Source organism: Phaenicophaeus curvirostris, chromosome 2, assembly GCF_032191515.1.
Source record: "Phaenicophaeus curvirostris isolate KB17595 chromosome 2, BPBGC_Pcur_1.0, whole genome shotgun sequence".
Classification (NCBI taxonomy): Eukaryota; Metazoa; Chordata; class Aves; order Cuculiformes; family Cuculidae; genus Phaenicophaeus; species Phaenicophaeus curvirostris.
The window spans coordinates 66,671,432-66,695,754 of NC_091393.1; the positions used below are offsets into that span (position 1 = coordinate 66,671,432).

Consider the following 24,323-nt stretch of genomic DNA (forward strand, 5'->3'; position numbering starts at 1 on the left):
GTTCTTAGACTGGTGAGCCTAAACTGACTTGTGTCTTTTCCCATGTCACAGGGCTGTCGTATCTGTTCAAATAACTTCTGTTAACTTCCATCAGTCACAGCCAAAGTTGGACAAGTGGGCAACACAGATGACAGGGAACAACTACAACTTAATGTACACAGGAAAATCTGCTAAAGCTCTCCAGCACATTGACAGGTTTTATCTTATCTGTTGCCAGGAGGGACAAAGAGCTAGAGTGACAGTAAAGGTCAATCAGGCATTTAGGAGAGCTCTGAACAAGGGAATAACTGATTATTACACTAAGGGCATCACAATTGCAATTAAGGTTGAGCTCCAAAAGTATGGGGAAAGTAAGCTGTTTCTCTTCTCCAGCCCAGCATAAGAAAGGCTCCTCACTGGCCACAGCAACAACTGTCCGGAAGTGTCTTTCCCTTCATGAGTCTGCACCGTGTCCTGAATGAAGGAGGATAAGTAATAAGCCTGTAAGTATTTACAAGAAAAAGGGTTAGCACAAAGTGCTTCTGGGCATAGCTCTGTTGCCAGTAAAACGCATGATGAAAAGCATAGTTTCTTTGATGAAGCTGCATTGGAGTGGTTTATGGGTAAAGGTGAATCTAGTATATATCATATTTGTCTGATGGCAAACAGAGACCGCTTGTGAAAAGCATCCAACTAGGTGTTCTGAGAAAAATCTTCATGAAACATCTGCTAGATTTGAAACACTCCATTGTTGTCAGGCTTTCAGCTGGAATTTGCCCTGGATGTGAGAGAATGGTAGGTAGCTAATGGCATCTTTTTTATTAAAAGCTTTGGGTTTAGGGTCTTTGAGCATACATAGGTATTTTTCTCATTTGCAGATTCACACAAAACAAAATACTAGGTGAATATATATAGCAAGAGCAACTTGCCTTTTGCTGTAGTAATAAAGACCCGGGTTGTTTGCTATGCTAAGAAAATACATGAAAATATATGAAAAGTATTTTTGACCCCTTAGAAGATAATAGCTCTGCCACTGATCTAATTAAAAGGCCTTAAGATGCAGCTGCTCTGGGCCATCGAGGAAGGTATGTGCTGTGGTTATGTCCTGGAAAGACTCAGCATATCTGGCTTAAACTCATGGCTCTGTGATTAACATTCTATGATTTTTCTGTCTTTCTTGTTTAGTTAGTACAGCAATTTGAGAGCACCGGAACTAATTGGTTGTTTGTGTTTTTAGAATTAGATACTCTGCTGGACAGTCCTTAAATCCTCTGATCAAAAATGGCAAGCATAAGATGCCCTTCCTGCTGGCTTCAGCCTGGAGAGAGCGGTTGTGTGCTCCAGGGGACCACTGTAAAGGTACAAATGTTGCATCTTCTGGACACCCTCTCCACTTCCTCTGCTCACAAGTAAAGCTTTACAGGTTATCTCCAGGTTTCACTAGAGGGGAAAAAAGGAAACAGCTCTTCTGATCCAGTTCCCCCTGGGTGGACTTTCAGCTGCTTCAGACCACCTGCTGGTGTCCTTGCTAGCCTAGCCTGCTGTCAATTCAGCCTTCTCTCACTTCATTTCCTCAGCTGTTAAATGATGCCGAAGTCACGGTCAGGACTTTAGCTGCAGTGAAACAGGAGACTGCTACACTGAAATGAGATCCTCCATGGAAACACCTCTGAAATAATGAAAGGTGTGAAGTAAAACTGGCTTAGGTGTTTGAGCGCTGTGTCTGCATGTCACATAGCTGTGATGTTGGCCTACAGTTAGTGGTAGGAAATTTGCCAGTGCAAGCTAGGCTAGGTCAGGTCCAGACCTCCCATGACAACTCCCACCACTCCAGGTCCTGGCTAAAGCACTGCACCCCTGCCCACATGCCAGGCAGTTCTTGTCTTTACTCTTCCATGCACAACCTTTAATGACCAGAAGAAAGCTGGGAGAGGCCACAACCATTGCTCTTGCCCCCTGACTCTGCATCTCTGCTACACACACCACCTTACACTCATAGCGGCTGAGGGCTACTCACAATGGGGATTTACGAGATGATGCATTATAAAGTTGGCTCTGGTCCTCCTGCCACCTGACTTAGCTACAGCTAGGACTGTGCTGGCTGCAGCTCCCTGGGATGGCTGCAAGTGGCAGAGGGGACAATGGGCACAAGTCCTCACCCAGCCTTGTCCCTTCAGCACCCTGCTGGGAGGGCTTAGGAGCCTCATCCTTCTGTCCCATCAATGGGGCTTTCCCTCCTTTCCCCACATTTGTGCCACAGCCTGTCAGCTATAATACTGCTGCAAAAAATGTATCCAGACACCACCAAGATGAGCTCCTTGCAGCATGCCAGAGTGTTAACAGTGAAGGGCAATTCTGCAAGATTTAGCCCAGGTGTAAGCAGTCATCCTTAGTAGCCACTGGCTATGACTGAAGCCCAAATGGAGGGCAGAGTGCCTTCCACCAAGCAAACTGGTGGAGCGCTGGCAAGAGACCAACCTTGCGCTCAATAAAGAACATCATGACCTTGGGGGATAAGAAGAAGTGATTTTCCAGTATTACTAAGAGTGACAGATGCCTATTGGGATCTCCCAGTATCACATAGAAAATGCATTACATGGTCAGGAATGAATCCAGGTTTCCTGATTCCCAATCCCGTGGCAGCCATTGTACTGGTTCCTGCTGAGTGCAGGCCATCAGAATACTTTCAGCATTTTGAAATGGCAGCCAGCTATTTATGGCTGCTGCCTATATTACTCCAAGGAGCAGCATCTATCTTTATTTTACAAACTCACTCTGAGTTTCTTTGAGTACCTCTCTGATGCAGGGTGAATTTCTGAGAGCAATCTTTCTTCCTTTTTCCCAGAACAGTGAACATCTGGGACTACTGAGATATCATCTTGTGGCATCGGCTGACTTTTTTCATTAACGAGTTTCTGTGTAACAACTTCATGATGTTTTTCCTGGGAGGACAATGCCTCATCTAAAACCTTGCCTCACATATTCCTTTATAGAAGGATGTTTTATGCTAAAGCTCTTTAAAGAATTTCCTTTCGTGCTCCATCCCCACCTTTCTCTGTTTAATTCCTCCCAAATGTCTCTCTGATGCTTAACCTGCAGGTCGCCCTGTTCACCAAAAACAAAGCAAAATGCTGGTTTGAATAAGCTCAGGATACATGGATGTCATTTCTGAACATTAGCAGGCCACATGATACTACCAACTTTATTTGATCCCATTTGCTGAAGCAGCCCAAATTTCTCAGGGGCAGGGTTTTTCTAAATCCTGGGTCATTATTGTTCAAACCCATCAAGCAAATGGCTGTGGAGCGGAAGCTTGAATGGGCTTGTTTAATAAACAGGCAAAGTCATTCATCTGCAGCATAGCAGCTCTGCAGCAAGGCTACGTCTTCCCCCTCCTGCTTCCTACTGGGTCTGCGTTGGCAGCAGTTACACAAAAACCTGGTAGGGAAATGTTAGGGAGGGTAAATCTTCGGCTTCACACTGCTTTTGCCTGCTGCAAGAAATCCTTGCTGAAACAAATGGTCTGATTGTTTCTGTGGAAAATTGCCTGTTTTAAATTTATTTCTTACATCTTACTCGGTACTGCTGAGGATACTGGTCCCATGGCTGGCCATGTTCTTTATCTGAGTGAGCGATGGCCAAAGCAGCAACATACTCAGGCCCCAAACTGTAGCCTTGGGATCTGTTAGTGATATATTTGCAGCTCCCTACAGGTCTTATCACTGTGGACATGGAAATCAAGAGAGGCTGTGAAACCATGGCACCTGCTGGCTTTAGAAAACTAACCCCAAGCTGTGTGGATGGGCATGTCCTGTGAGCTAAAAGCTGCACTGAGCTTTTTTACCCCCATGACCCACCTCTCATCTCAACTAAGGATCAGACCCTCAGCTGGCGTGAAGTGGTGCATGGAGATTTGGTGGAGCTGTGCCAGGTAACAGCAGCTGAAGATCTGGAACGCAAATCTATTTTTTTTATAGCTAGAACATGCTATTTTTGCATGGACTTTGGTTTCACAGCAATGTCAGAAAAGCACTCCGGCTGTGTTTCCCCCTACAAAAGCATGAATGTAAGATTTTTTTTTGCTGGATGCTTGCAACAAAGACATGATCTGTCACAGTGCCATTTCTGCACTAAGTAAAACACGCGGGAGCCATCCTTGTCCCCTCTGCTCCTCGCCTGCTAAAACCCGACTGAAATTCATTACATACCAGGAATACCAGCGTCCCGCAAACCCTGTGCTGCTCAGAGGAGGAGGAGGCCCTCCCCCTGCTCCCTTTTTTCCCTTCTGCCCTGCTTGGCTAGGTCTTCGGCAGAGCCTCATGACTTCAGAGAGGGGAAGCTGAGGGGGGCTTGGGAGGGCAGTGACTTCCCCAGCATACCCATGGCCTCATTTTGATCTGTGGTACTGCCTGCTCATTTCCACTTCACAGATGCTGCTGAGGTCTGCCACCAAGAGACAAATCCCAGAAGGTGAAGGGATTGTGTTGGGGAGGGAAGAGATGAAAGCAGAAAAAAGCCGCATTTATTAAGCTGTTTTTCTTTCAGTGAAAAGAAGAATTTTTGTCTGTGATTTCATATATCATGTGAGATGTGGCTTCCTGCCAGTTTCTAAGGATGCAAATGAGCCACTGACATCATACTCTAAATATAGAGCAGCTCCTGCTTTAGGTGAATAAATAATGCAGATGCAAAAGCCCAGGTCTTCAGTTACACGTTCATTACCATCCGTCTGTCAGGTTCTCATCATTGAGAGAACCACGTCCCACTCCAGCAAGGAGTGACAGGTGAAGAATGCAAAACAACTGCAGACAATAGGTGATTAAGCAGAATTTCCTTGTTCTCTGCTTTTTTTCTTAGAGCTACATTTCATTTCAGCAGTAATCCACGGTGCAGCTTTCCCAGTGTAGCTCTGCTGCCTTGCTCCCGTTCCCTTTGAACCAAGCTGGAGCAACAAGCCTGCGTGAGGGGGGAGCCTGAACAATGAATTCAGCCAAAATGTGGAAACTTCCTTAGGCACTTAGCAGGGGAAAAAAAAAAAAAGAAAAAAAAAAGAAACAGAAGGAAGGAAGAAGAAGAAGAAAAAAGAAAGGCTCTGATCAGATTGTTAAAGTAGTAAACCAGCGGCATCCCACTATGAAACAGTAGTTTTCGATGCTCTGCCAAAGAGAGGTTTTACTTAGGGTCTCCCAATGCTAATTGTTCTTGATTCCTTAAGTGGTTTTATTTAAGGCACCCCTTTTAACAACTGCACAAGCGAACCTTGTAGCAGGCTCCACAGTGTTATTATTTTAGCTCTCAGAAAGCACCCCGAGAAGGATTAGGCTTGACAATAAAACACAATCAATACTTTCCCCCTTCTCCTCCTTCAGATCAAAGGCGCTGAACTGGAGGAAGTGTTTCAATCCATTCTTACTGGGGGAGAACGGAGACAGGAGAGCAGGAAACAAGAAGACAATGCACCATCAAAGCTGCCGCAAGGTGTTGGATCAATGACAACATCTGCATGAGGGTCTGGGCTACAATTGAAGCTGTTACCATGGGAACGGGTGCAAAAGCATCAGGCAGGAGGGAGAAGGCAATGATGAAAGGTGGGAAAGCGGGAGAGAGTATTTTTAGATCACTTAGGAGGAATGCTACACAATTACATCATCCTATCTCATTATTTGCACCCATGCTGCACAATGCGTTGTGGTGTCTGCCTCAGGCTGTTAAATGGGAAAAACGCTATTATGGATGTGAATTATAAAATCTGTGGTGAAACTTGAGCTCGGGAGTTATTAGACATCACTATTCTGTAATAAAGGAGAGCATTTAATACACTGTGCTGTACAGATTCACTGTACGGTGCAAGAAGCACTGTGTCTACAATTTTAATATTCCCAGAAAGTAATTATGACTCATCCTTTTATTGTTATTAAGAAGCAGAGTGCAAATAATTTTACACATTTGATATCCCACACATCAACAAGCCTTTTGCACTGGAGAAACATGGCCTAATTTTCCAGAGTGCTGCGTGCCAACGTGCTCTGAGTGAATGTGGTAGTAGTAGTAGATGCTCAGCACTGCCAAAAACCCAGCCATCCATGGCACACGTGAAAGAAGCCTCATTAATCTCAAAAATACAAAGCGTTCATTTCACTGCCTATGTTCAGCTCCTTAGGGAGGGCCAGTCCTCTTTTACAGTTAAGGACCCAGCAGATACCCATGGCACCTACTGAATATAGCCCTGATTCAGGGAGAAAACAAAAATAAGACTCTCAGACACTACTCCTGGCTGACAAACAGAGGGGAAAGCCTCCAGCCTGGAGAGGTGAAACAAGCTGGGGCTCTTCTACCTTGTGCCAAGATGCGGGTGCCTGGATCCCACTGCACTGAAGAGGCTGGAATCACTGTTACTGTCACACCGCCAGGGGTGAAGTTGGAAGGATAAACCCAGAGGAATGTGTTTCTTGTGACTGCAAAACTCTGAGCCTGCTCTGTGCCCTAGAATAACCATCAGTAAATGCCGTGCTCAGCCAGAGCGTGTCCAGGGCCACTGGAGCCTGTCACTGGAGATGGGCAGGGACTGAAATTCCCAATCCATGCTGATGCCCAGTGATGCTGTCAAAATACCACCGGGTGAGTGACAGGGCTTGCCCTAGCTTTTGCCCTGTGCACAGTGAAGCACGTGGTCCCTCAGCCATTTGTTTTCACACTTCAGACTAACCCCTGCGCCAGTGGGCGAGAGCAGGAGGCGGGTAACAGGAGTGATGCCGGGATCTATTGCCAGCGGAGCGGGCATAGGCAGGCAGCGCAGCGCAGCCCGGCTGTGAGGAGTGAGCTAGTCTGATGTCATTTTGCAGCACTCCTCCTAGGTGAGCTAAATATACCCTCCCTCGCCCACTCCCCTTCCCAGCTCCACGCTGCTGTGCCACCCATTCCAAGAGTACGAGCCGGCACGGGTGGGCCAGGGGCAGTAGCAGAGGGCTGTGGGCATGGAGCTGCAGCCCCAGCCTCCCTTGTCCTGCCATAAAAGGCACGAGTGCACAGCCCGGTCAAGCAGGGAAACAGAGCAAGAAATAGCACAGAGACGATGGCAGATGAGCAGAAATACAAGCGAACCAGAAAGGTACTGCCTGGCTGTAGGCAGAGGTTGCTTAAAGCAAGGACAACAGGTAGCAAAACCTGCCTGGTTTTTTTTCACCATGCAATCATGATGCGCATCTCTTCTCTCTGTTTAAGCTCTCCTTCCTCACAGAAGATCTGATTGTCTAAATATACAATAAATCACAGAATCACTAGGTTGGAAAAGACCCACTGGATCATCCAGTCCAAACATTCCTATAAATCACTAAACCATACCCCTCAGCGGCTCATCCACCCGTCTTTTAAATACCTCCTGGGAAGGTGACTCAACCACCTCCCTGGGCAGCCTGTTCCAGTGCCCAATGACCCTTTCTGTGAAAAATTTTTTCCTGATGTCAAGCCTGAACCTCCCCTGGTGGAGCTTGAGGCCATTCCCCCTTGTCCTGTCCCCTGTCACTTAGAAGAAGAGGCCAGCTCCCTGCTCTCCACAACCTCCTTTCAGGTAGTTGTAGGGAGCAACAAGGTCACCCCTCAGCCTCCTCTTCTCAACAACCCCAGCTCCCTCAGCCGCTCCTTGTAAGACTTGTTCTCCAGCCCCTTCACCAGCTTCATTGCTCTAAATAATGAAATGTGCTGATGTATGTGTGCTACTTCTGATCCGTCTTCAGGATGGCAAGATGAACATTACTCAACAGTACGGCTCAAACTGCCAGGAGTCCCATAGGGCATGTCTATGAAGCAGAACTATAAAAGGTGAAGCTAGCTGAGCTTGAGATAACAACACCTGAAGACCTTTTTCTTTCCTAGTCTAAATGCAGTCTTCTAGCTCCAACTTTCCTGAGTCTGTTGTACTTAAATTTCCTGACTTAACTAGACCATGCCTAAAACAACAGCCTTTTTTATTATGTCATTGGCTAAACTGACCTATTCTGCACATCGGCTTCATTCAGCTAACCTCACACCCCGTTCCTAGTTAAGCTAATGCACAGCGCAATATTAAATAACTTTTGCTTTCTTCCTGGCAGCCCTCTTTTGGCACTTCTCATTATATTTTATTTTTAAGGAAGAAGGTTAGGGTTCTACATCTTAGAATATTAGTGTTGGATATAGATAAAACAATATTTCATAGAATTTATCGTTTAATTTCTGTCATATGTTAGCTTTGGCAGTGCAGGTATTGTAGTCATGCCAGTAGAGAAACTTTGATCTGAATGAGAGTGAAACTCTGCTAGGCTTGAAGCAGGGTTGCAGAAAATAATTACAAATACTAAAAATCTGGCCCATGCTTTTGGGGATACAGGTGCTGTTGATGTCCTAAATATCCCATTTTATGAGACATATAATCTCTCTGCAAAGTCAAGGACCATTTTAAGACAACATACAACTTGGGATGAAGAGTCACACTGGACACATGTGGAACCTGACTGCATCATCCCAGGAGCAGCACGATGCCATCCTCTGCCTGGCTCAATCCTTAGGAGGGAGGAAGGGTGAATTCCCTAGCCCCACATGTGTAATGACCACCAGCAACTCCTGGGTGGCCCCTTCCCAATCCTGGATCACCAGCTGCTGCCTTGCTGATTGCCCAGATGTCCTCTGATCTTCTGCTGACTGCCCAGCCATTCTCCATGATGTTGGTATCCTCTTCAGTCCTCCTTCCAAGTGTGTACTGTGCCCTCCCCACCTGGAGGTACCCACAGATTTTATAGTGTGCTTTCTATCCCATTACCCACCTTATTAATGATATAAGTAAAACCAGCACAATCCAGTGCTGTTTGCTTGCTGCTCTTCCTTCCTACTAACTTCTCCTGGTAGCAGGGCAGTGAACACTCTTACCTATGAGATGCAGGAGGGACATGGGGTTGCCACCAGTGATAGCAGCTCCTTGAAGACAGGTGGGAAAGCACTTTGTCCCACGCTCAGCAGCTTGTTGCTGGTGGTGTCAGGCATTGGATCCTCACGTCTGACGCAGGCATGCTTCCATCCAAAGTTAAAAAGCTGCTCCTATGCATGTGTACGTGCATGGGGGTGTTGAACCTCAAGCCTGCAGCCAGAAGACAAGCTGTGCTTTGTTTGGCTTGTCGTGACCATTGAAGCTTGGGATACCAGAAACATTTACTGAGCGAGTTTGTGCAGCTTCAGCTCAGGCTTGCCAGGGACCCAGCTGAATGATTAAATGAAATATCAGTTCAGTTGCAGGTCGCAGCACAGCCATAGCTCTGCCTTCAATGAACAAAATTAATCATTCTCCCTGATTCTCTAATCAACCCAGTCCTCAGAGGTGTAAATTACACTGGCAAATGTATAATCAGGGAAGTTTTCCAAATTAACCTAAAAAAAAAAAAATACCTACTGAATCTCTTGGCGTTGGCTTAGCTGAGCAAAGGCTAAAACAAGTGCAACAAAAAAACGGGTGGCAGCAACCATGCCTTGCAAAAGCTGATGGAAGAACAACCACTCTGGAAAGGAGGGCTTTGCTTCAAGGTGGCAACGCCCTCCCCTAGGCTAGCCTTTCCCCAGTGACCCTGCCCAGATGCTCAGGACATGCCTCCAAGCATTTATTTGCATGGAAAACCCAACAGGATCCTGCACCTCAGCAGGTGCAGGAGAACCTCAGGGAAGGTCCCAGTCCTAAAGATGTGGATTGAAAAAGTGATACTGGTGTGTACTGATTAACAAAACAAGAGGAGATGTCAGAATTGAAGATGACTATTTCAAATGCAGCATTGGAACCTTTAAAGGAAAGCAATGAAGCAAACCAGCAAAACTTGAGTTACAAGTGTATTGTCTGTGTGACCTAGGGGTACAAAAAGAGTTCAGATGGGGCCCAGCCTGCTGCTTTATGTACCCACTGTTTTATTATGTAAAATAAAAATAAAATGGTTTCCAGAAAATAATGGTAAATATTTGATGATGTAATTATGCCTTATTAATGCAATGTTCTTTCTTTTGCGAATTAAATTTTCACAGGAATTCATCACCCATTTCATTTTTATTATTTAGGCCATGCGTATGTCACAGTTGTTTGTTATGTACTTTCATAACCATTTGATTAATATTAAATGTTTAAAATTAAAACTACTTTTATATTTTTGTTATAATGGCTGTACAAAAATATTATGAATATGAGTCAGTATTTATGGCCCACATTAGTTCTTAGTATTATTTTTGATATTTTTATTGCTGTATAGGACATGCACAGTTCATTACATATGAAAAATAGCTTAATTTTGAGGGTCTTTATAACAATCCGTAAACCGGAGAGCTTTCCTTGCCACACTGCATGAGCCCTCTCTGTCCTCTCACTCCCACCTCTCATCCCGAATAAGGCAGACCTGAGGAAGGGCCAAACCTAACCTAACCGCATCCCTGGAAGAATGAATCGTAAATAGCATGAATGCAGGAGTTACAAGCTTTGAAAATCCTGACGACATAGTTCCTGTCCATCCAAACATGCAGCTCTGGACCATAGCTGCACAGGAATTGGGGACAGCGTTTACAACCAGGAATTACCTCAAGGGTCTGTGAGGCATTTTTCATGCCTATTGGATGTGGTAATAAACCAACACTGTATGTTTGACAATTACCCACTACAGCAAAGCTGCTTGTGACCACTACAGAGAGTGGCTGCAGCTAGCACCCTGCTGCTGGGGGTTTCAGGCTTTGAAGATGCCCGGGAGGAGCAGGCGCCCCTGCAGCACTCAGAGCATTAGGTTTGCTGCTCCAGTACCTCAAGCAATTTCAAGCACTTCAGTTTTTTTGGGGTTTGGGTTTTTGTGTCTTTTTGCAATACTGCAGAGAAGCACTCTTGCTTCTATTAAAAAACAAAACAAAACAAAAGGGACCAGAAAAACCCTCCTCAAGCGCTCCTCATGCTTTCTGCCAAGCCACTGTGAATCAAACAATCCCATGCAACATTTTTGGATGGATCAAAACTGCCACAGTCATTGCTGTGCATATGTAGGCTTTTGATCCTAAACAGGTACCTGTGAAGGCCTTACTTTCCTTTTGCTACAATGTCTTGGTGCTCTGTCAGCTTAGATAACATCCTTACAGACTCTAAATGTCATTATATCTCCTGCCAGCTTCAGGCTGCATGCACAGAACATCCCCTCCCCAGCTCCAGTTATGCTGGATTTCACTGGCATGCTAGAATGTTGTCTGCAGGAACATGTCTTGATGACAGCAGGAGACATGGGGCTACTGATGACAGCACCCATCCCCACCACCACTTCTACTGATGGGAAATGACAGGTCCTCGCTCCTTCAGAACAATAGGGTGCAACTAGGATTTCCTTACCCAGGTTCCTCTTAGTGACTTGGAGGAGACATGGCTATTTCCAGCTTTGCTGAGCTTTTATAAGACATGGTAGACTTCTTCACTCACCTTATGCTCTTTTAAAGTGGTGCAAAGCGAATACAAAGCCTCTCCTGTCTGTCTTGATGGGTTCCTATCTACCTTGCCCTGCTACATCTGACTAGCTGAGGCAAATGGCTGTGATGGCTGATCCGTAAAGCAGCAGTGTGATCCTTACCTGTGTGAAGCCAACTAATGGTGCCAGACTTTAGCAAGTTAAATAGTCCTTGTAAATATTCTCCATTCCAAGCCTGCTCCTCTGTTTCTGAAGTGCTGCCAGACAGCCATCCTAACTCTGTGGTGGGTAATATTCCGTGTGGTTTGGAGTTTGCTAGGCAGAGCAAGCAGACACAACCAGCAACAGAAGTCCTGTATTTTCCTTGTGACTGCTGAAGCGGTTTCAAAGAAGCAAAGAAAATGTTCCTGAAGTTATAGAGATTGAAATACCAGAGGTAAAAGCAGCCATCCCCCCCTGCGCTGCCAGTGTTTGTTCTTAAGATCTCATCCTGATTCTCATTTTGGTTCCCCAGGCTCCAGAGGCATATCAGACATGGCTTTCCGCTGAACTGAAACATCTTGTTTCAGGTGATTTTAAGGAAAACATCTGCTTCCTGAGGGTGGTTCAGGACTTTTGGGCTTGGGAGGACAGGCAGAGTGTGCATGGTCTCGCACATGCTGTTCTCACCCCTCTCCTTTCTCAAACACATGCATATGGGGGCCTTGGGGAGCCTGATCTAGTGGGACGTGTCCCTGCTCATCGTAAGGGTGTTGGAACTAGATGATCTTTAAGGTCCCTTCCAACACATACTATTCTATGATTCTATATGCACACTGCATCTGCCCATGAAGTCTACTGAAGAAGCACAGGCTGTGTGTGGTTGTGACCGTTTCATTGCAGCCTGTCATGGGCTGCTGGGTCTGCAGAAGCAAATTCAGACCATAGTTTGCAGAGGCAAGGGAGCCAGGACCCCATTTCTAAATGCTGTTGAAACCCCCTGCCAAGGGTGGGGACCCTCTCTATTGTCAGAACAGGCTGTGCTTTGTTTCCTTCAAATGACACCATTTTGGAAACAGAAAGCTGGAGAGGAGCAGCTCCCGGTTCCACTCCTCCATGGGGTCTGGCAGCTCTAGCAGGGCACGGCAGCAGCACCTGAAATGGTTTGTACTTACTGGCCTCCTGTGCTGCCCTTCATTCACTGGGCTGCCACTTTCCATTAAGGGCAGAGCAGTCCGTGTTTCTCAGCCACCTTCAGAAAACAGGCAGGGCAGAGGCTGTCAAAGTGGAATGCCTCGTTAATTTGGTTTGAAGGTAACAGCTGCCATACAAAATAGATGGCTGTTTGGCCCCTTGGTTCCACCTTGCATCTCTGCTAACTCAAAGGGGTGATGGCCTTCCTCCATTCAGAAACTGTTTCCCTTCATCTGTTGGACTTCGGGATCTTTGAAAAGAAATAGACCTCTGATGTGGAAACTGGCAACACGAGCCTGGGACGACAGCTAAATTATACTGTTAAAAATACTCAGCCCTTTGAATGAACTGAAAAAAAAAAAAAAATATCTTCTTACTGACTCAGAGACAAGATGCCGCAGTGTAATCAGCTGGGGATAGACCATGTATGGCAGCCACTCTACGATGACAAGGGGCGGCAGGGATGAAGCCCATCAAGTTCCTTCACCCCACGTCATTCTCAAAGTGCAGAGCCCAGCCATTTCCGGAGCTGCTGCCATGCAGGGCTCTGCAACAGCCAAGGGACACATGGGTGCCTCCTGCAAGCTCTGTTTGTTTCTGGAAACTGAAATACCTCAGCTTCCAAATCATGACAGCAGAAGGTGCTTTACTTAGGAGTGAAATTGGAGCTCAAATCTATTCCTGGCAATGACTTGAAGGTCACGCACCAACAAAGAGTTCCTACCCCATCGGTATGTGCTCTTAGACAGATGCTGCTGTTGCTCTTTCTCTGACAGTGACAGATTTTGGGCCCAGCACACCGCCCTTTCATGGGTGTGTTTGTTTTCTCCTCCAGTCTGCATTGCTCTTCTAATCCTTGCCCCCAACTCAAGTTTCACCTTGTGCCCTCCCCAAAGGGATGCAATTAGACGTGGCTTGTGCAGATCTTTACAGTAACAGCAAACTCCTTCCTGCCTGCAGGCTTGATCAGCAATGAGCTGGCAATGCGACTTTGCAAGCGTGCCCTGCATAGCCTCTGGTCTCTGTATCCCATGAGTTGGGCAAAGCAGTTCAGACATTGTCCTTTTACTATCGCAGGAGGCTGGGGACAGCCTAAGGGGCTCAAAAGTGGAGGTCAGTAATCTCCTGAGATGTGTCTGCGGAGATGCCCCATCACCATCCTTTCCCATCTGGTGGGATGTAGCACCACATGCTCACTTCTGAAGTGGCTGCTGGGAGCACAGCCTCAATTTGCGCTGCTAAGGATCTGGCTCACATCTTTAGGTACACGGTAAAGGTCCTTTAGAGGGCAAATGTCTTGGTCTTCACACTCTGTGGAGGGGTTCAGCATCCCGCAACACAGAGGTAGTTTATTACCAAATCTGACTGTTCCCCTTTGTGCTTTTCTGGAGCAAGACATCCGCCATGCAGAATACAGGGAAACAAAGCTCCCAAAAAGGGCTGCCCTGGTACCCGCCCCCCACCACTCTGTTGGCTCTCTATCTCAAGAGGATGGGTTTTTTTGAGGTGGCTCTCCATGGGCGTATGGCATATAAAAAGACATCAGTAAGATATGCAGGAAGCCGAGCATTATGAATGGTGGCCATGGGATGGGCAAGTCAATCAGAGATAAATTGGGAGTAAGGAAAGAGGAGCCTGATCCCCATGGACAGAGATGGATTATAGCAAACAGTTGCCTGTATTTATAACCTTCCCAACACCCTACTGCGCCCAAAGGAAAGGACAGAGGAAGGATCACAAGACCCTCACTAGCTAGGGCTTGGGAAAGGAAGTCTCTGAAATGTGAATGCTGGACATCCCCCACTGGGGTCGAAATTTTCCATGGTGTCACTCCTGCTGTCCCTTGCAGGGAGAGCGCCCTTGGTGAGGCAATCCTCACTCCCCAGACTGCAGGAGAGCTTTCCAGGAGCCCATAGAGCCAACCTGAAGGGAGGCAGGGAGAGGTCTGCTCCTCTGGTCACTGCCTCTCACCCCCTACCGCCTCCAAGGGCTGGCAGAGCTAATTGATTTAATACGAGTACAGTCCTTTTCAGTGTGGGTCTGTGTTTATGTTTACTTTTAGGAGCTAGAGATGGTACAGATGGCTAATTTGTTTGTTCAGTATTGTTCTTTCTAGCTGCCTAGAGCTGTTTTTGTACTTCTCTGTTTGTCATGGTTACTGCATACTCAAAATATCAAGTGCATCTTTTTCTATATGGCAGAAAGTTTACTGAGTATCAGCTGAAAAATTACAACTGTTTAGGAGGATTCTCTTTCACTCCTTTTCCCCTTTGTCCAGCACTACCCACTGTTGCCTTTGTTTAGGTGGGGAGCTCTGGGAGGCAAAAGCCATCTCCAACACAGAGGTTTTCCAGAACACCCAGAAATCACAGGTTCTGTAAGCCCCCAAAATGGGTCACCTCTCCAGCAAGTTCAGGAGGAACATGGGCAGGGAAAACTAGTGCCACTGGTGAGAAATAGTGCTGGAGAGGAGGAAAGCAGCTGCATTTGATCACACAGCATTGCTGCCTAGTTGCTGCTGGTGGGAAGAACAAGCCGGCTGATTAGCATTCCCAAGAATACAATTAGAAGACAAGGCTATTTTCAGCAGTGTCCCCTCTCATGGCTTGTAAAGACACAAGTGCAAAGAAGCCAAGAGTAGGCGCTTCCTCCACAAAAGGCACTGGATGGCTTATATTAGCACAATGCTCCAAATCCCCTGTAAGTCCTCCCAGAAAGGGAGAGTAAATATAGTTTGTCAAACAGTTATCTTTAGCACACTCTCTCATCTGCCAGCATGGATCTTTCTGCATGACCTCTTGCTAAGTCAGGGCAATTTCTTCTCATTTGCTTACTCCTGCCTGCAATGCCATGCCCAGAGGGGAGCCAGGGCTCCCTGGGGCTGGAGGGAGAGACTGCTTCCATCCCCCTCGCTGACCAGCCTCTGTACCAACACAGCTGGGCTATTGACATTTAGGCACAGTTTTTCCCATCTGTTCTAAAGGGCAAAAATTATGAAATGGAAGTTCACACAGAAGGATGGCAAAGGGAAAGAAGAAGAGAGCCAGCTCTGCTGGGGAGCCCCTCTGAGCTCCAGCAGAGGGGCACGCTAAGTTCAGCCCTGTGTGCCAGGTTCTCTGTAATCATGGGATGGTGCTGGGAGGAGAAACAGAGGAAGGTTTTGCAGGAAGCTGAAGCCAGCCCTACATCACACTGCTGTTTAGACAGTTTTCCCCTCTCTTGGTCTCACTTTGCCACTGCTCCTCCTGTGCCACCGCTCATGCACACACAGAATTCTCCACCAGACTGGGTTGCCTCTGCCCTGCCAGCTGCGTGAGCAGCAGCATAAGTATAACTAGGAGGGTGGGTAGGTCCCACCTTTGGGGGTTTGCTCAGCCTGGGATGTCTGTGGCCAGTTCGTGGGCCATGCATGGGGTACTAGTTGGGCTGGATACTGCAAGCCAGTGGCTAAATCCTTTTGAGCCAAGAAGGAGAGGTGTGAGAGAAGAGGCCTCACACACCAGCAGGGACCTCACCAGAAGGACCGGAGTTGACTACAACTCTGGTTGCCCATCAGCTGCCCTGTGAGCTGGGGCACTGCAGCAGGCCAGACCCTTGCCTACGTATCTGCAGCCACTGCAAACTGCAGGGCAGCCACCTCGGGGGAAGCAGCTACCTGGGCAACCTGATAGCACCCAGCAGCCAAAAAGGGCCCAACCTTTTTCAGGTTCATGGCTGTACTGGAAAGTCAGAAGCAGAGCTTGTTTTCTCCAGGGTAAGCTGAGCTGTAGGAACACAGTGAGAGGGCAGGCAGCTCCAGCACACTGTGTCCATGGCAGCACGGGATTTTGCAGCAGGTCTCCTGTGCCCATCACAGTGGGCAGTGGCAAGCCTCCACACAAAAATCTGCATGTCCATATCACTAATTTTCAAACAAATAATTTATTTTTTTAAATCTCAGCAAAGTCTCATCCCTTCAGGGAACTGCCACAGGCAACTGGTGTAACACAAAGGTCAGAGACTCCAACTTAATGGAAAGGGGGAGATTAGAGAGTTAATGGTCCCAGCTGCCACTATAAGCTTTACTCTCCCTGGCTGCAGTCCATTTGAGAGGCATCACGTTGCAGCTCCTTCCCCTGTGCCGCCCTCTAGCATGGCCGGGGAACTCTCCAGAACAAGGACGACACAGTTTTGGTGCCATCTGCCATATGGAGAAACCCAACCATGCTCTTTCATCAGGAGGTCCTTTACTTCCTCCGTGCCACCGAGCAGAGCTCCTCCAAACTCATCAAGGCCATTTATCTACAGCAATTGCAGCACAGCCAGGGTTCACACAGGGGAATGAAGGCCAGGGACAGGGCCAACGAGGTGCTGCTCACCATACAGGAGCTGAAGAAGGACTAGCTCTTCCATGGGAAGACTAGGCCCAATTGTGCTCCAGGGATGGGGAGCAAACCCGGCCTTGACTGAGCATCAGGAAGGAGACAGGAGAGGAGTGGTCTCCAACATCCAATCGCCTGCTGCAGGGAATTGTCTCCGACAAACCTCCTCTGTTTGCAGCAAGTGAGTGTAGCTCTATTAAATATGTATCTGTAAGAAATCTACCCACTGTCAGGTGACTATAACCAAAGGAAAGTCAGACAGCTGTGTGCCACATTTGCAGCATGCAACTGCACATATTCTGTGGTTAAACCAATGCAGAGGCATCGTAACTACTTCCTACAACACGGGTTGCTGGAGGGGCTCAAATCCATGTGCTCTTCTCTCTGTTGGTGTCACCTACATCTTCTTTTTCTCCATTAACTCTGAGTGAATGAGTGGGGAAGGGACTGCAGGCAGGCGCCTGTGCTTCCCAGGACACAGGGGTGCTGCTTGCCTTCTTACAGCCCTCCTTTCTCCAATAAGGCCTCATCCAGAACTGATGAGCTGCCTTCTACTGATCTCTTGATGGAAAAGGCACCGTTCCCTTTGCAATTCTTCCCTCCCTTAGCCCTGCACAGCCATTAGGTGCTTCCTCATCTCTCCCTGGTGGAGAAAAGAGATGAAGACGACCAGTGACAAGGCTCCCTCATTCAGCACAACCCAACTTGAGACAGCCACGTATTGGTGGCCAGCCTTATTCCTGAGGGATTTCCCCACGGTCATGCTATGCTAAGGTTTCCTGAGGTGCAAATACACATGTGCAGCACAGATGTGCCAGCAGCCAGAGAATCATATAAGGAGCCTAGCAAGTGAATCAAATGAACCTTACTGCTTCAGCTCTGTTTTCAGGCTTATTCTTTTTATTTCCTCAACTTTGAGGATGCTCCTGATTTTATCACAACTTCCACACACCTGATCCACTTATGCTCACCCTGATTCCTGCCTCCACTAGCTCTCTGGTGGGCTCAGGGGTGACAGAACACACCCTACTGTCAGAGTCCAGCCCTCCCATCATCCCAAGACAGTTTGCCTCCTAGAATTCACAAAGCTCTTTCCTGTTAGGTCACTACTGCTAAGGAGACAGCAACAGTAATAAATGGCTTTGAGAAACTCTCAACCCTTCTTATTTATTATAAACCAATGAGATGACAGTACCAATGAGTACAGTATTAAAATACACGAGATGCTGCTTCTAAACATGATTTCCCCCTTTGTTATTCATGAATAAGGAGTGTATTTTCCAGGTGAATTCACTTGAAACAAATCACTGTGGTCCCTTGTATGTTCATTTCCTAAGTAAGTTTAAATGTGAATTTTCCAACAACAGCTCTTGCTTGTTTTTCAAAAGGCCTATCAAGTTTGCAGTGACAACAAAAAAAACCCTCTTCGCTTTACTTCAAGGGAAGTAAATAGTGTGGAGAAAAGACACACCAGTGGATCACTAACAGCTTCAAGCCTCTCACCCCTATAGTTCTGCGCTTCCTTTTGGTTATTCTGAGGAGGAGCCAGGACATGCCCAGTGGGGAGCCAGAAGCCCTGCAACACCGTCAGCAGGAACGAGCATTTTATTTCACTCACTGGTCACCCCCTGGCACTTTCCTTCCCAGTTTTTCTAATGACTTGCTTGTGAGAAAGTTCAGGCCAGGGCAACTTTGCTCTGCTCAGGGCCAGACTGCTCCTTCGCCTTATCTGCACATACCAAGTATCCTGAAAGAAGCAACTTTTTGTTCTGAATTATTTATAGTATATGGAAATGATAATAACATAGACATCTGCTATGATTTAATTAATTATGAATAAGTAGTAAGGTAATGGTAGCAATACATTTAACTGAAAAATCTATTTATAATGAAATGATTTCTTTTAAATAATTAGAGCAAAACTGTGTGTTGTAACTCATCATTTATGTTTAGGACTTGATTCTTCCTGTGCTTCTCGTGTAACTTCACCCACAGAGATGCTCCCATGGAGCCAGTGAAGTCAATGACAGAGCTGTTAGCAGGATGGGATCCAGTTTAGGGTTAGAAGGAGAACAGATTGCAAAAGAAAAAGGTCACATTTTCTGTTTTTTTGTTTTTTTTAAACCAACTAAGGGCAATTCATTCCCTCTAAGATGAGCTTTGCTTTTCATCTGGAAAATAACTCCACCTTATTTTGCCTTCCTTAAGCCCGTTTTAAAAGTAAATGAAACCTAGAATAACACTAACTCTGTTTCACTTGTAATGCTTACCATTTGCTGAGCACCCAGTTTTCCTAAACCACTCTTGCCTGACTCTTGTACATCAGCTCTGGGCAATGTGGACCCTAATTGATAGATTTGTGGGTACCACGGCAAAATCCAAAGTTTGATTACTAAGCCATGATGGGAGGAGGAGTACCTGAAGGAGTGTGCTCATCTGAACAAGAGGGATTAAATTCAGACTGAAATCACCACCCTGTCCACAGTTCCAGCCTAGGCTTTAGCTCAAAGGAGTGATGAGCACTTCAGACTAGCTTCCAACTCCCAGGGTCAACAGGGATGGATGGCACCTAATTCAGCTTTTTTTTTTCCTTTTTAAGTACACAGTCTCACTGCAGTGCTTTATCTTTACTTTGAAATCAGGCTGGTTTTAAACTCTGATCAGGTGTAAACTGCTTCACAGAAGCAATATTGGGTTTTGGCTGTAAGCAGTAAACAGAAAGAATGCTTCATTACCATCATCTTCTTGAAAAGGGACAAAATTAGAACAGATCTCACAGTCCTGCTTTCCCTGACCTAAGTCAGGGTTTGCTTAGGAGAGGAACTCAAGCCAAGCTGGAAAACACATTTCACTGAGAGACCCAGCCTGGCTCCACTAGTGACAACCTCAAATGCAGCTGGTACCCCTCTTTGCCTTTTGCCTTTCTCAGTGAAAGAAGCCTGTGCTAGAATGGCACCTGTACCTCTTCTATGGATTAAGCAAAGCTTCAGCTTTCAGAGGGCCTTGTATGAAGTTCTCATGCAGGACCTGAAAACCTGTAATAAAATTAGATTCAGTAAAAGAAGATAAAGACTCCTGCCAACAAAAGTAGCCACATGCATAGTCTTTAATAGTCCAAACATAGTCCATAAGCTGCTAGCTGAACTCTCTTGGTCACATCAGGATGAAACAGGCAGTGTGGCAGCACCTTTTTGGAGCTGCTCAGTAAGAGTTCAAATAAACTCTGAGGTCACACCCAGTGCAAAGGGTGAATTTGGCTGAAACCCAACCCTCTTGGACAGCCCCTTCCCTGTAGACAACTATGAAGGTTCTTCCCCCAGGGAAAGCACTGTGGGCAGTCGAGGTGCCAGGAAAGGATAAGGGGAGGCCAGCAGGACAAATCATACCATCCCTCTGCATCCAGGGAGCAGCTAAAAAGGGAGCCCGGAAACTTTCCTACGCAAAGCAGATTTACTGGTGTTGCTCCAGTGCTTCATGGACTGTTATCCATCAAATCCAGCACCAAAATTGGCACTCTTCGCAGAAAAGGAAGGGATCCACCCCAAAACACTAAATCTCAGGAAACTTCTGTGACACAGGATGAAAAAACACATGCTGCCTCTGCATTTCAAAATATTCCCGTTCAGAAGATAACCAGGAGGCAGCATAACTGGGCCGGGCTGCCGGTCCACACATTCCATCAGTGCCAGGACCACACAAAACCTGCAGAACCCTTGCTGTGAGTCCTCCCCAAGGGGTGGCAGGAGGCCAAATGACTAACCACCCAGCACGCACCGCCATTCCCAGAAAGTCTAGCTACCTGGAAAGCCTTGCTATTAAAAGGCAGATTTCAGTGAATAACAGAATTGTGGAGAAGAGGAGAGCAACTAAAGTCAGACCTCCACATTTGCAAGTTAATTTTAACACGGTCAAACAAAGAGGTCTGGGCAAAGAGTCACAATAACCCAAAGAAGCAGAACCAGTGAGGTGAGTTAACTGTCTGGACAATAAAAATATTAACAAGGGGTGTAGAGTAATCAGTTCAGTTATGGGCACAGGTTATCTGTCTCTCCAAAGGAAAGCAGAGGTCCTAAGCAGGTAGAAGGGCTCTCACAATATGAAAGTAATCATCAAAATATCCCTTAGAAAGCATAGCTAAAAATCATTGCTTCACACTGTTTACCGTCTTTTGTTTCCTCTGGGAAAGCCAGAAGACACAGCTTAGATATCTAAGCAGAACTTTTGAAATAATTAATGTCCCTGGAATGTCAAGTTAAAGTCTCAGCAGGGCCTATCCATCCCTATTCTTCCCAGGTGGAGGGAAGCTGATACCTAGTGCTGCTACTGCCTGAAACGTTTTGCTGCCCAGTGTTAATAAAGGTAGCTTTCTGCAAGGAAAAAACGCCTTCCTTCTTTAAATTTTGAAAGAGGGGTTGACCTAACTCTATTCTCATAGGGAAAATGGATTGAACTGTATTCAATCACCACCACAAAATCACAAGAAAGTTGGGGGTGGGTAGGTGTGCATTATTACAGTCTGAATAGATCTGAAACCGAGATGGAAAAAGGGGTGCTTGTGCTGATTTGACTTCATTGCAATGCATGAAGTAGGAGCTGCAAAGGCATGAGTCATGTGCAGGAGCTGATCTATTTCCTAATTTTTGTGAAGTGAAAGAAAAGTGATGTTCAACATCACCTTCTCCTGCTCCCAGGGAAGTCTTTCAAATAGTGCCCTCTTTTTGAGCTTTCTATCAGCTGAGGGATGATGGATCTTAAAAAAATTGTTCGTAGTGCTTAGGAGCAGCTGAACTAAGTAAGACAAAAAAAATAGAGAGAGTTGTTAGTAGTCTGGACAAAATTAAAAGCCTTATTCCATTATGTAGTTGTTGCCTAATATCTGTAAGTCCTATTACCACTCGACAGTTGGAGAACATGACACTCCTATTAAAAAAGGGCTGGCTAAAACCTGGATTTCTGGTGGAATAAAATGAAGGGACTCCATTTAAAAAAAAATTTAAAAAAGGCTTCCTTCAGCTCATAAAGATGCAAAAAAAATAAAAAAGAAAAAATAAAACCAAAACCATGGAAAGGAGAATGGGAAGCTCTAGCTTGCTTTCTTTTGCCCCTGGCCAAGTGGGAGGCAGGGTGAAGCCCCATGCTGAGCCATAGCGTTCCCGCAGTCCACTGTCTGCCCAGTTCCCTGCCCAGAAGTGCAGGAATGGGAGTTGTTTCCCCCTGCAAGAAGGAACCTGGTAAACCAACAACCCCTTTCATCTCTGTTTACTCATCTTCTGTTTGTTTTCAAAGGGGTGCCAAAGAAAAAAAAAAAAAAAAGGCATGAGGCATCTCTAGAGAGGGGTGAGGGGAACACAACTAAGAGTTTTGTAGCAGAAAAGGGTAAAAGAAAACACATACTTGGAATTTTTTCAGTGAACAGTGAATAGCCCTCCTTCCCAGAGGCAGTAGCTGAGGTCTCCCTGAAAGCTGGAGGCTCCTCAGAGTTTCCCAGGGAAGCCAAAGCTTTCTGCAGAGGAGGGCACCCTGCTTGCCCTGCCACCTCATGGCAAGCCCCAGGACAGGGTGCCCCGGGATGGGATGGGATGGGATGGGATGGGGGCTCCCGAGGGCTGGGGACCAGGCAAACAGCAGCAGGTCATAGGGGCAGAGGAGGGTACCCCGAGGTGTGGGCATAGCCAGGCACTGCGCAGGGCAGGGTGGGTTCTGACCCCTCATGCAGTGCTGTGTGGAAGTGGGAGATAATGAGCAGGGATGCTTTTTGCCATGTTGGCCTAGTCAAATGTGACTGGAGGAAGAAACACCCACAGCAGCAGGAAGCTTTCACAAACTTTTTCTGGCTTCTCCATGAGTTATTTTTATAGAGGACTTGCACTTGACACAACGTTTTGGGTTTTAGCACGTGCTCTGCAATACCAGTCTCTGCAAAACTGGCCCTTGAGTGGCAGAAGGAAAAGCAATGTTATCACCCCATCTTCAGTGCAATATACCAGCCTAGAAAGACAGTAACGTACACTTAGGGGATTTCTGTGGGAGACATCGGTGCTTCTTCTTTCCCAGAAGGGAGGCTTCAGGATGGCTAAACCTTTCACGGAGCTCCATGATTAAAATTTGAACCCTGCACTTAGTTCTCAAAGCCCAGGACTTGCTCCAAAGGTTGCCCAAGGGCAGAAAGCTACCTTCAGAGCAGCATCCCTGGTATGATGAAGTGGATAAGCAGGCACTCCATTCATCTGCTGGTCTTGGACTGGTGCAAGGGATGGAATCCTGCTGGCCTATGTAGGATCCCAGGGAGGGTGTCTGGGCCATCTCACAGCCCTGCCTGGCAAGTGGTGAGGGCTGCCCGCTGCCAACACACCCTGTGCAGAAAGTGAACCCATATGTTGCCCATGTCCCCCTTCTAACAGGGGGGAAAAAAGCTTTCATGATTTTGGTTGGTTGGTTGGTTGGTTTTTTACTTGCCTCGTTACCTCCAGGAGCACAGACTTGGAAGGTGTATTTTATCCCGGGCTGGACTGTGGTGTCTAAACAAACAAGAGTCCGCTCTGGGAAAGGGTTTTTTTTTTTTCGTGGGGACTACAGCTACGCCATAACACCCTGCAGCCCCAGACACCACATGGCATGTCCCACGCCACTTTGAGGGGAAAATAGACATGGGGGAGCAGGCACAACTGTCAGGGCAGGTGCCACTTCGCAGGCGAGCTGTCACCCTGGAGAGTGAGCAGGTGGCTGGGTGTCCCCAGATCGGTGTCCCGTCCCACCAAGCGGCCACCCTGCCAGCAGGACGGATGAGTGGGACTTGGCCCAGGCGCAGAAGGAAAGGATCCATGGGCCTTGTTGACATAAAAAGCCACTAGAGAGCACTCTGAAATGTATTTATACCCTTTGCCTAAGTGCTGGTTCATAAAAACACAGGGTTGCCATGGCCTGGTTTACAGCACATCTAAAAAGAGAGCTCCCAAACATACCAGGTTTTCCAAGGCCACCGCAAAGGCAGTCAAAGCCTCCCTTGTGTGGCGCCTTTCCCACCCCTGGGACCCAGGCACAAGACAGCACCCGCCAGCTTGGCACATCCCCCTCTTGCCCCACGCTGCCACCCAGTTACAAATAAATGTCAGAAATAGTATTAAAAAAAAAAAAGTAAAAAAAAATGCCCTTGGGCAACTAAAGCTTTTTGGAGTTTTTTTTTATATGCAAAAAAGCACAGAAGTATTCAAAGGTCCTAGTTTCCTTATACTTAGTGCCAAAGGTAAAAAAAAAAAAAAAAAAAAGTAAAAATGGCAACAGGTTAGTTCAGCAGCTATCAACAAAAGCATCGTGTAGGTGATCAGCCAGGAAAAAAAAAAAAACTTTGAAAAAAAAGTGACGGAGGTGTGTT

The 24,323-nt window shown here is 46.6% G+C and overlaps 1 long non-coding RNA gene across 1 annotated transcript; it reads left to right on the forward strand.

Moving 5' to 3' along the window:
* Positions 1 to 284: 284 nt before the first annotated feature.
* On the forward strand, positions 285 to 4,905 carry LOC138718110 (uncharacterized). Its single transcript, XR_011337011.1, has 3 exons — positions 285 to 482; positions 3,683 to 3,910; positions 4,410 to 4,905. It is a non-coding gene; the product is annotated as an uncharacterized lncRNA (long non-coding RNA).
* The last annotated feature ends 19,418 nt before the right edge of the window (positions 4,906 to 24,323 follow it).